At 43.5% G+C, this 12,326-nt stretch overlaps 1 protein-coding gene across 4 annotated transcripts in view; it reads left to right on the plus strand.

Annotated features, from left to right (window-relative positions):
• Positions 1-12,326, plus strand: part of CRHR2 (corticotropin releasing hormone receptor 2) — a 244,887-nt gene that overhangs the window by 12,326 nt on the left and 220,235 nt on the right. Inside the window, exon 1 of one of the 4 annotated variants that reach the window (XM_039524638.1) lies at positions 2,428-2,523. The exons of the other annotated variants lie outside the window; for them this stretch is intronic. The gene's annotated coding sequence lies outside the window, so the exon portion shown is untranslated. Of the gene's footprint in view, positions 1-2,427; positions 2,524-12,326 lie in introns of those variants that run through there. 4 annotated transcript variants of the gene reach the window in all.

The raw sequence follows: 12,326 nt of genomic DNA on the forward strand, positions 1-12,326 counted from the left end.
CTTTAATTAAATTCCACTGTTTCTCTGTTTACCAATGTTCAGGGTTGAAAGTAATTTAAAGGATTTACTGATATGCTGGAGTCTTGAGCAAGGGGTGTGGCCTCAACCAGAAGAGGTGTGGTCTTGACTGGAAGAGGTGGGGCCTTTAAATACCCAGGCCCTTTAAATCAAGATTTAACAGCCCAGGAGCTCTGGCTCTAGCTGGAAGCCCCGGGGGCCTTTAAATCACCCTGAGAGCCAGCTGCAGAGGCAGCTGGGAGCTCAGGGGCGATTTAAAGGGCCTGGGGCTCCAGCTGCTGCTAGTGCAGCGGAGCTCCTGGCCCTTTAAATCACCATCAGAGCCCTGATGCCGCTACCCCAGGGCTCTGGCAGTGGGGCTCGGGCGGTGCTTTAAAGGGCCCGGGGCTCCAGCTGCTGCAGGGAGCCCCGGGCCCTTTAAATCGCCAGACTGGGGAAGCTGGTCCAGTCTGACACAGCATACTGGCTCTTGCCAGTATGCTGTGCCTTACCAGACCGGACCAGCTTACTTTCACCTCTGCTAATGTTTAGCTCCTGTATCCTCTCCAAGAATACTTATTAATTAATAAGCAGAAGTTAGTATCTTAAGTTACAATAATATTTCCATATCCTACTAAAATCTTTACAAGAGTTTTAAATCTTGTCCCTTGGCAGTATCTTAACTTCTCACCAATCCAGTATTGAAGTCCCGGAGAAGTTTTCCTTGGGTTGGTTTCTTCTTGGGTCTTTTCTCTGCGTTTCTTAGCTGTTTGTAGCTTGCTTGTAGAGATGGACAGGATAAGTTGATGAGCAATGTGTGTGTTTGAGCATGGGACCAGGGAGCATGAGAGATGAGTGCTCTCTTCAGAGCTTTTATACTCTTCTTCCTATTTTGATGAAACTATAGGAAAACACACCTCTTTCAGGCTTGTTCAGATTCAAAGCTGGTTAAGTACCTTCATGGGTTGTCCTTAGGATCCTTTTCATCATATGAATATGTAGTTTGTTAATGCATATATGTGCCTTCTTTCTTTACAGTTCCATTTCCTATGTCTTTGTGGCAGGAGATTCACAGAAGATCCTTAAGTTTAGAATTTAACTTTCTTTGTATTCAGTCCATTTTCTCTGATATTCCTTCAGTTTTATTAGAGTTTAACAATTCTCAAAACAATCCTTTAAAATTAAATAATTCTTAGAGACTTTAGCTTAAATAGTTATTAAAGAAGTTGTTAATTCTGTATGACAGTTTTTGGAAAGCTGATTCTTCTTGTCCTCCTGAGTTGTGTGAGGGGGGTGGCTTGAGCACTGCCAGTAATTAATACAAATATTCTATACTGAAATGGCATCTTTCATCAGTAATTAGTTCAGAAAGATTAGAAAGCATTTTACCATTTACTTAACAATCATATTAGAAAATTACATTAGACGCTGTGCATTTAGTTAAAATACTGGCAAATATGCCATTCAAAATGATTTGCCATTGAAGAAATGAACAAAGATTTAAAACCTTTCTAATGACACATTTTTTCCTAGAAGCTATTCTGAATGAAAAATTTCCAGTAATTATTAAATTCATTTCAACAAGTATATTTCTACAATTCTTTGTGGGAGGTTTACTTTTTCTTGAGAGGGTGAAAAAGCCCACTTCACCCCTAATTTATTGCTATGACAACACAACCTTACATTTCTTTTCACAATCACATCCTTTCCTAAAACATTCATCTTTTTTGCAGTTTGTTTTCTTGGTACCAGCTGTACCAGACTGGTATTTTATACACGAGTTAGCTGTCCTGTTCTATATAAGAAACTCTTTGCAGTTATAAACATGGTTTTATGGCAAAGAAGGGCGATCACCCTGATATTTGGCTTGTTTTGGGGTGACAGAAAACTTCCTGCAATGTCTTTAATCAGCCTGAACATTTTATAACATACATACAGTTACTGGTATATTTCCAAGCATCCTGCCTCTAACATACTTGTAGCTATATCTTAATAGTGCAAACAAATTTGTAACAACCTAATATTAAAAAAGTTGTAGTAATTTTATTATCATTTTTCCATCATCATTGAGGTCTTTCTACTACAGAGCATTGCTCCATGCATTGCTCTTTACTGCCAATGCTGAAAGGAGCTCTGCCACCTGTTTGTCAGAGTCTTGGGGAAGATGGTTAGGGACTCAACAATGAGAGAACAGAGGAGGGCAGGTCGTGGGTTGACTGCAGGAGTGGATAGTCAGGACTAGGGGAATTTCACATCATTCTCCCTCATACGCGCACACACACTCAGGGGAGATTTTCTTCAACAAGTAAGACAGCCAGATGCTACGTTACATTACATGCTATGAGTACGATCCTATGGGTGGATCCTAGAGGTAGCTGTTGGCTGGATAATGTAGCACAATTGCCTGGGAGTTGAGGGATGCACAGAGCTCACCCCTTTGATAAGATTTCTGAGTGGAAGCATCTCCAATCCCATTCTCGCTGAGGGGGCTCTCTGAATTAGAACACCAAGTGTTGCTGTCAGGAAGTAAGTGGATTTGAAAAGCTGAACCAGAGCTTGATAAACAACTTTCAATCTACTGACCATGTAAAGCGATTGTAACAAAGCCTCTTTTCACTTTCTGAAAATGAAGGACCTTCTGGAAAGTAGACCCATGGAGACTATGATTATTGCATGTTTTATGACCTAAAACCATCCAAAAATATTGCTTTGGACAGAGGGTCAGTTGATCTTGTTTTGCCAAAAAAATAAACTGCAGAGGTCCCAAAGAACTGTTATGATTAGAGATGGGCAAAAAAAATTGGACAAAACATTTTGCACTGCAAAATGCAGATTTGGTGAAAAATGCTGAAACCCTTTTTGATTTCACGTTGAATTCATCAACTGGTTTCAGCTGAAAACAAACAACATTCTGAACAAGTTTGAATGTTTTGTTTTGACATTTTTAAACAAAATGTTTAGACTTTTACAGTGTCTTTTTTTGTTTAGAACTTTACTTCCATTTCATTTTTTAAAGGTAATAAGCCTCAAAGAAAATGAAATGTTTCATTTTGGGTCAAACAAAATGTTGTTAGTGGATAGTTCTCTGAAAATTTCAGCTTAATGCACAGCAGAAGTCAAAAAGGCTAACATTATTCCTCCTGGGAGAATTCTGCGCCACTGCATGCATGCAGAAGTCATGCCCTCCGCAGATTTCTCTGCTTCCCAGCAGAAAATGACAGAGAAGCAAAGGAAAGCCGCAAGAGCGGTCATGTGCCCCTCCCCAGCAGTGTGCGCACATCATTTTGGGCAGCTGAAGCAGCCAGCAAAGAGGTAAATCACTGTGCGGGGAGAGGGCAGGGTTGAGGACACCCTGGCAGGTGGCTCCTATCCTGTGCTGGGCTCATCTGCTAGTCCTGGCTGGGCTGGGGGAGGGGGGAAGACAAGACTTCCTCTTCCCCTGCCAGGAGTGTCCAGGGTCAGGGCCAGGACCAGGTACAATCCATCCCCAGAAACCTTTCCCAGCTGCAGGAATCTCTTCCCCCACAGCTTCCTGCACCCGTTGCTCCTCAGCTGCAGGGGGAATGGTCACTATACAGGGAGCTGCTCTCCCATCTGCCCAACCTCCATACATCCAGAGCCCCCCTGCACTCGAACTCCCACCCCACTGAGCCCCAACCAGCTGCACCTAGACCTCCACCCAACAAACCCCACTTGCCCTGCACCAGATCCTCCTGCCAACCCCAGTGCCCCCACCTTCAGACCCCCCCAATGAGCTCCAACCACCTTCACCTAGACACCCCACAGAGTCCCATCTCCCCTGAACTCTGCAACAAGCCCCTGTGCATCCAGATTCCCCCCACTGAGCCGTCTGCACCCAGAGTGCCCCACACAGAACCCTCTCACCCCACAGGTGGATCCCCTCCACACTTGGATCCTGCCAGACTGAGCCTGCCTGCTCCACAGATGGATTGGTGTCCTGGGCTGGGCATTCATGTGAGACTGTCCCTCTCGCTTACTATCTTGGTGCACCTGTGGAGGGGCAGGGCCTGAGGTGTTTCTGGGGCAGGACTGGCCCTTGCACTTGTCAGGGTCAGGTGCAATCTTACTGCCAAGTCCATGTCCCAGGGGAGGGGGCCACAGGATGATCTGCTCCCCACTGCCATGCTAGAGCCTCCACGTTTATTTATTGACAAATAAAATTTGCAGAATTTTTAATGTTTTGGTGCAGAACTCCCTCAGGAGTACAGTAAGTTAGGAACTATTGGGAAAGGGATAGAAAATAAGACAGATAATATCATAATGCCACTATATAGATCTGTGGCGTGTCCACAGCTTGGATACTGTGTCCTGTTCTGGTTGCCCCATCTCAAAAAAAGATATAGTGGAACTAGGAAGATTCAGAGAAGGGTAACAGAATTGACAAAGGGTATGGAACAGCTTCCATATGAGGAGAGACTAAGAGATTAGGGTTTTTACAACTAAAGGGGGGGGATATGATAGAATTCTATAAAATTATAAATGGTGTGGGAAAAGTAAATGGAGACATGTTATTTACCCTTTCCCACAATACAAAAACCGGGGGACACCTGATGAAATTAATATGCAGTAGGTTTAAAACAAACAAAAGGAAGTACCTTGTCACACAATGCACAGTCAATCTGTGGAACTCAGTGCCAGAGAATGCTGGGAGGGCCACAGTATAACTGGGTTAAAAAATGAACTAGATAAGTTCATGGAGCATAGATCCATCAGTGGCAATTAGCTAAGATGGTCAGGGACACAACCCCATGCTTGGGGTGACCCTAAACCTCTGACTGTCAAAAGCTGGAAGGGGAAAACAGAATGAATCTCTTCAACTATCCTGTTCTGTACATTCCCAGTGAAGCTCTGGTATTGGCCAGTGTCGGAGACAGGATACTGGCCTAGATGGAACAGTGGTCTGACCCAGGATGGTTATTTTTATGTTTGTGCAACCTTAAATTGATTTTATTTTTTCATTTTTGAATGTTGAAAAAATTGATTTTTTTTTGTTTCGGGCTGATCCAAAAAATCAGTTATTTGCCCAGCTCTAATCATGATCTATATTTTTTGCATATAATGTCGTATAAATGTCTTATTTGTAGCAAATGGAAGGGTACGGCTTGTGGGAGCCTTGATCATTGACGGCTCCAGTCTTGCATCGGGATCTGAGCACAGCTCCTTTGCCTTCAGTGAAGCTCCACGTGGTTCCAGGGGTCTGCCTGCATAGATCCAGCATCAGGATTGGCACCTAATCTTATATGCTAATATCTGAAGCCTAAATGGGTAGAAAGGGGAGCCCTTGTTGGTCCCAGAACTAGGGAGGCACAAAGAGATTCCTGTGGCAGTACAAGGAGGGAGGAATTCAGAATGGGGAACTTTGTCTTCAGAGAGGGGAATTTCAATAGGCTAAAAAAATTCAAAATGTAAAAGGTGGACAACACAGAGGATGTCACTGGGCTGGATCTGGCCCCACGGGGGCCTCCAACCGAGGCTGCACAGCCATATATCTTGAAACATAAGCAGTCAAATGCAGTGGCAGTGCACCAGACAGGAGTTTGGCCTTGTTAGCTGGGGTTTTCCTGAACCCAAAGCTCTTGATAACTTTACTGTCTGCGAGGCAGTGTCAGGATATAAATCAATGGGGACACAGCACATCCATTTGATAAGGGGTTGGTATAAACAGTGCAAACGAGTGCTTTCACTTAAAGCTTTTACTTTATTTAGTCTCAAGCACATACACGCGCCTGCACCAGGCTAGTAAAGCACCCCAAACCTATATTTACCCCAAAGTCTGGAGTGGTGTTTGAGTGGTTCAGCAACAGGCTTCTGGTAGCCAGCCTTCCATCTGCTGCTGGGGATCTTAGGTCCATGAAGTCTGTCTAACCCCGACTTTTCTCCCCTTTTATGCGTGTTAGTGTGACATAGTTGTCAATCAACCCCCCAAAAAAATATTAAGCAAGAGTTAAACAGAGGTTTCCAGCCATTAGTTGAACAGATATGTTTCTGCAGAGTCCGCAGTCTCATGTGCCCTGACAAACACACACCAGACGTCAAATATAAACAGACTTCCTGTTTTTCAAAACTGCAGACTTCAGTAGTTTAAAAGAAGCAAGACAGGACAGCACAGGTCACCCTTATGGTCACCCCCATCTCCTCCTGGCTTGCCTAATTATGCTAAAGTTGCTGCAGAGGCCTTATAGCTTAGCTGCTTTTGGCAATCAGTGTAACAGTCGATATTCCAGTTACTGGCAGTGGCTGAGGCTTTTTGCTGGGCTGTCAAAATCTCTCCCAACCGCCTATTAAACTAGACCTTCCAGTCGATACCTATAGCATTCACATATTCTCAGTGGAGCAATTATAGCTGTAGGACCAAGTCAGCTCAAGTTTCACTCTTTCAAAAATAACTAAACTCAATCTATGCTCCCAGGAAGAGTCTGAACACTGGAAACTAACACTCTGCTTGGGCTTGCTGCATAAATGTCCTGTCTTGCAGGCCAGAAAACACTGTCTCTGCCCAAGCGTCCAAGGACGGGTTGTTTTTCAAAATACAAAGAAAATGGGTCTGAGTCTAAGAGCCTTTCAGTGAATAGATGGCGAGAAGATAGGCAAGAGTCTTCAGCAATGTTTTTCTGCAGAAAGGAATGTCAGTATTTGCTTTCTCTCTTAAAATGGGGCTAGAACAGATTAATATTTTAATAATTGAAAACATTTAATATTTGGATGTTCATACAATCGTTCCCACCCCTCTGTATCTTTAAAATACTACATGGCTGAAGACTTTTTCCTCTGAAGTTACGAGTTATTTTACCAGTTTTCCCATCTGCACTTTTCTGTGTGTTCCTTTGCAAACTTTATACTTTTCCTTTATTTCTTTATTTACTGCTAAATAAAAGTCACACACAAGAACCCCGTTTATTAGGATAACTGGGCTAGAAATGGAAGCAAAAGTAATAGAACATCTGTGCAAGATTTTTTCCCCCGCTAGCCAAGTGAACCAAAAGTTGATCCTAAAACAAACATGATATTCAACCTTTTTCTTCCTACACATATTGTGAAATCCCTAATGCTGTCTGCACTCTCCTGTTGTCACACAAAAATTGGACAGCTGCACATACAGTGTATTTATAGTACATTATCTAAAGCAAAAAAACAATGAGGAGTCCGGTGGCACCTTAAAGACTAATAGATTTATTTGGGCAGGGCTGGCCTTACCATGAGGTGAACTGAGGTGGCCACCTCAAGTGCCAGACTGTGGTGGGAGGGGGAGCACCAGGACCCAGAGTGTAGAAAATTGTGTCTACAGCTGGTGCATATGTATTCTCTCTGCTCCAGATGCACAGAGAAGGTGGAGTGCTGTGCTGGAGGAAGGAGGGCACAAGAGACATAACAGGCAGGCAGGAAAAAAGGTGAGAGGGAATAACAGAAAGCAGCAGGAGCTGCAGGGAGAGAGAGAAGGAGGAGCCTCTTATGTACCTTGCTAACACCCCCAGGAGCCTGGACTGATTAACACCAGCTTCTCAGGGAGCTTCCGGTTTCCTGCTGCTTCCCTGAACCCACTTGAGGAGAACAGGCAGTCAACTGAAGTAGTAGGAGCCAGTTAGGCCCTTAAGACGCTGATATCTTCCCTCACTCAGGCCCTGCTATCAGCCTGCTTATTTGTCCCCTTCAACTGAGTGTTGAGAGCCACTAACATGGCTACCCCCTGATACCATCTAAACCAAGCCCTTGAAGTAAAACCCAGCTCTGCCGCACAGCTTCACTCATTCCAGTACCACTACAGGGAGGCAGTGTGGCCTATTTGATGGGGACTCAGGAGACCTGTGTTCTATTCCTGGATCCTTCACAGAGTCATAGAGTCATAGACTTTAAGGTCAGAAGGGACCATTATGATCATCTAGTCTGACCTCCTGCACAGCACAGGCCACAGAATCCCACCCACCCACTCCTGTAACAAACCCCTAACCTATGTCTGAGTTATTGAAGTCCTCAAATCATGGTTTAAAGACTTCAAGGTGCAGAGAATCCTCCAGCAAGTGACCCGTGCCCCACGCTGCAGAGGAAGGCGAAAACCCTCCAGGGCCTCTGCCAATCTGCCCTGGAGGAAAATTCCTTCCCGACCCCAAATATGGTGATCAGCTAAACCCTGAGCATATGGGCAAGACTCCTCCAGGAAAGAATTCTCTGTAGTAACTCAGATCCCTCCTCATCTAACATCCCATCACAGGCCATTGGGCATATTTACCGCTAATAGTCAAAGATCAATTAATTGCCAAAATTAGGCTATCCCATCATACCATCCCTTCCATAAATTTATCAAGCTTAGTCTTGAATCCAGATATGTCTTTTGCCCCCACTACTCCCCTTGGAATGCTGTTCCAGAACTTCACTCCTCTAATGGTTAGAAACCTTCATCTAATTTCAAGGCTAAATGGAGGTAGATATTACCACATCCAAGGTAGAAGCCAAACTCGAACAGCTTAATGGAACTAAATCGGGGGCCCAGATAATCTTCATCCAAGAATATTAAAGGAACTGGCACATGAAATTTCAAGCCCATTAGCAAGAATTTTTAATGAATCTGTAAACTCAGGGGTTGTACCATATGACTGGAGAATTGCTAACATGGTTCCTATTTTTAAGAAAGGAAAAAAAAGTGATCCGGGTAACTACAGGCCTGTTAGTTTGACATCTGTAGTATGTAAGGTCTTGGAAAAAAATTTGAAGGAGAAAGTAGTTAAGGACATTGAGGTCAATGGTAATTGGGACAAAATACAACATGGTTTTACAAAAGTTAGATCGTGCCAAACCAACCTGATCTCCTTCTTTGAGAAGGTAACAGGTTTTTTAAACAAAGGAAACGCAGTGGATCTAATTTACCTTGATTTCAGTAAGGCATTTGATATGGTTCCACATGGGGAATTATCAGTTAAATTGGAAAAGATGGGGATCAATATGAAAATTGAGAGGTGAATAAGGATCTGGTTAAAGGGGAGACTACAACGGGTCTTACTGAAAGGTGAACTGTCAGGCTGGAAGGAGGTTACTAGTGGAGTTCCTCAGGGATCGGTTTTGGGACCAATCTTTTTAATCTTTTTATTACTGACCTTGGCACAAAAAGTGTGAGTGTGCTAATAAAGTTTGCAGATGACACAAAGCTGGGAGGTATTGCCAATACAGAGAAGGACTGGGATATCATACAGGAAGATCTGGATGACCTTGTAAACTGGAGTAATAGTAATAGGATGAAATTTAATAGTGAAAATTGCAAGGTCATGCAATTAGGGATTAATAACAAGAATTTTAGTTATAAATTGGGGATGCATCAGTTGGAAGTAACGGAGGAGGAGAAGGACCTCAGAGTATTGGTTGATCACAGGATGACTATGAGCCGCGAATGTGATATGGCCGTGAAAAAAGCTAATGCGTTCTTGGGATGCATCAGGCGAGGTATTTCCAGTAGAGATAAGGAGGTGTTAGAATCATTATACAAGGCACTGGTGAGACCTCATATGGAATACTGTGTGCAGTTCTGGTCTCCTATGTTTAAGGAGGATGAATTCAAACTGGAACAGGTACAGAGAAGGGCTACTAGGATGATCCGAGGAATGGAAAACCTGTCGTATGAAAGGAGACTGAAAGAGCTTGGCTTGTTTAGCCGAACCAAAAGAAGGCTGAGGAGAGATATGATTTCTCTCTAGAAATATATCAGAGGGATAAATATCAGGGAGGGAGAGGAATTATTTAAGCTCAGTACTAATGTGGACACAAGAACAAATGGATATAAACTGACTGGCCTCCTGATGATATTAGGTAACTCACTTCACTGCTCTATGCCTCACTTTCCCCATCTGTAAAATGGAGATAACGATTAGGGCCTTACCAAATTCACGGCCATGAAAAACGCATCATAGACCATGAAATATGGTCTCCCTCCCTTCCCCCCACCCACTGTGAAATCTGGTCTTTTGTGTGCTTTTACCATATACTATACAGATTTCACGGAGGAGACCAGCGTTTCTCAAACTGGGGGTCCTGAGCCAAAAGGCAGTTGAAGGGGGAGGTTATGGGGGTGGGGGTTGCGATATTTCCACCCTTACTTCTGCACTGGCTTCAGAGCTGGGTGGCTGGAGAGTGGCAGCTGCTGACTGAGGGCCCCACTCTGCAGGCAGCAGTGCAGAAGGAAGGGAGGCAATATCATACCAGGCCATCCTTATTTCTGCGCTGCCGCTGGCAGTGGCTCTGCCTTCAGAGCTGGACTCCCAGCCAGCAACCACCGCCCTCCAGCTGCCCTGCTCTGAAGGCAGCACCACCACCAGTAGCAGTGCAGAAGTAAGGGTAGCAGTACCGCACCCCCCCCCCCTAATAACCTTGCAACCTCCTCTCCCCACACACACACATACACACACACACACAAACTCCTTACTGGGTCAGGACCCCCTACAATTACAACACTGTGAAATTTCAGATTTAAATAGCTGAAATCATGAAATTTACCATTTTTAAAATCCTATGACTGTGAAATTGACCAAAATCAACAGGGAATTTGGTAGGGCCCTAATAATGATACCGGCTTCTTTTGGAAAGCACTTTGAGATCTACTGGTGGAAAGCGCTGTATAAAGTATTTATTATTTATTGTTGATGCAGAGTAATTTTGTTATTTAGTGGTGTCAGAATCAGACCATACTTATGTCACTCAATGGAAATAAAAATGTTGGAAGGGGTTGGTTGGTTTGTTTTTGTTTGTTTGTTTAAAGAATTTTCATTCTGAAAAATACCAAGAAAAAATAGAAAGCTATTTTAAAAGGAATGAAAGGTTTTAATGTATTAATGTTCCTGAGGAGTTCATATTTTCACCATCATTTATTCCGTTTCTCCTTGTTATGCAACAAGGAAGTCAGTAATACAGATGGTGTTTTACAATCACTGAACACATTATGAAGCTCCTAAATGTAATGTAAACCATCAGTGGATATGTTATTTTCCCTGAGTCAGAGCTGTGTGTCTCGCTCGGCTTAAATAGAAGAGTGAAGGCATTTTGTGAGTTCTCAAGGCATTGTATACCCTCATAAAGAGTCAGAAAGGTTTGATTTCACGGCCCAGCGGTGTCCGTCAGTAATTTGTCACTTTTGAATATTTTCATTCTCCCTTTCTGTTATGGCATTCCGTAGCAATGCTATTATTCCCTGAAGTATTAAAAACTGGCTGCCATCTACTGATCATTTACATGTATTGTTCTGGGAGCTACCTCTGCTGAGCCTGCAATGTGCAGTAATTTATTTCCCTTTTGGGGGTGAAAATGAGATTCGATTCTTTGGCCTCAGTATTAAGTGTATTCCTTAAAATCCTGGGGTTTTTTGTCGAGTGTCTAAAGAAATATTGTCTTGTTAGGAGGCTAAGCAAAGTTCTCACCCGTGTTGTATGGCTTTGAACAATTTGAAGTTAAATCACTTCAGCTAATATCTACCAACTAGCATAAGCAGCTTGCTAAATTCATTAGTGCAAGAGACCCATTTGTTGCTACCTTTTCTCACCCTCTAGTTGCTACTTAAGTCATAGGTGACCTATTAGAGAAGAGCAGCAAAGAGTCCTGTGGCACCTTATAGACTAACAGACGTTTTGGAGCATGAGCTTTCGTGGGTGAATACCCACTTCGTCGGATACATGCAGTGGAAATTTCCAGGGGCAGGTATATATATGCAAGCAAGAAGCAGGCTAGAGATAACGAGGTTAGCGCAATCAGGGAGGATGAGGCCCTCTTCTAGCAGCTGAGGTGTGAAAACCAAGGGAGGAGAAACTGGTTCTGTAGTTGGCAAGCCATTCACAGTCTTTGTTTAGTCCTGAGCTGATGGTGTCAAATTTGCAGATGAACTGGAGCTCAGCAGTTTCTCTTTGAAGTCTGGTCCTGAAGTTTTTTTGCTGCAGGATGGCCACCTTAAAATCTGCTATTGTGTGGCCAGGGAGGTGGAAGTGTTCTCCTACAGGTTTTTGTATATTGCCATTCCTAATATCTGATTTGTGTCCATTTATCCTTTTCCGTAGAGACTGTCCAGTTTGGCCGATGTACATAGCAGAGGGGCATTGCTGGCATATGATGGCGTATATTACATTGGTGGACGTGCAGGTGAATGAACCAGTGATGGTGTGGCTGATCTGAAGTGGGTATTCACCCACGAAAGCTCATGCTCCAAAACATCTGTTAGTCTTTAAGGTGCTACAGGACTCTTTGCTGCTTTTACAGATGCAGACTAACACGGCTACCCCTCTGATACTATTAGAGAAGAGAGAGCTGTGCAGCTTTAGTTTACATGGGGATAGTGAGATGGA

The sequence above is a fragment of the Mauremys reevesii genome, linkage group 2 (assembly GCF_016161935.1).
Source record: "Mauremys reevesii isolate NIE-2019 linkage group 2, ASM1616193v1, whole genome shotgun sequence".
Taxonomy (NCBI): domain Eukaryota; kingdom Metazoa; phylum Chordata; order Testudines; family Geoemydidae; genus Mauremys; species Mauremys reevesii.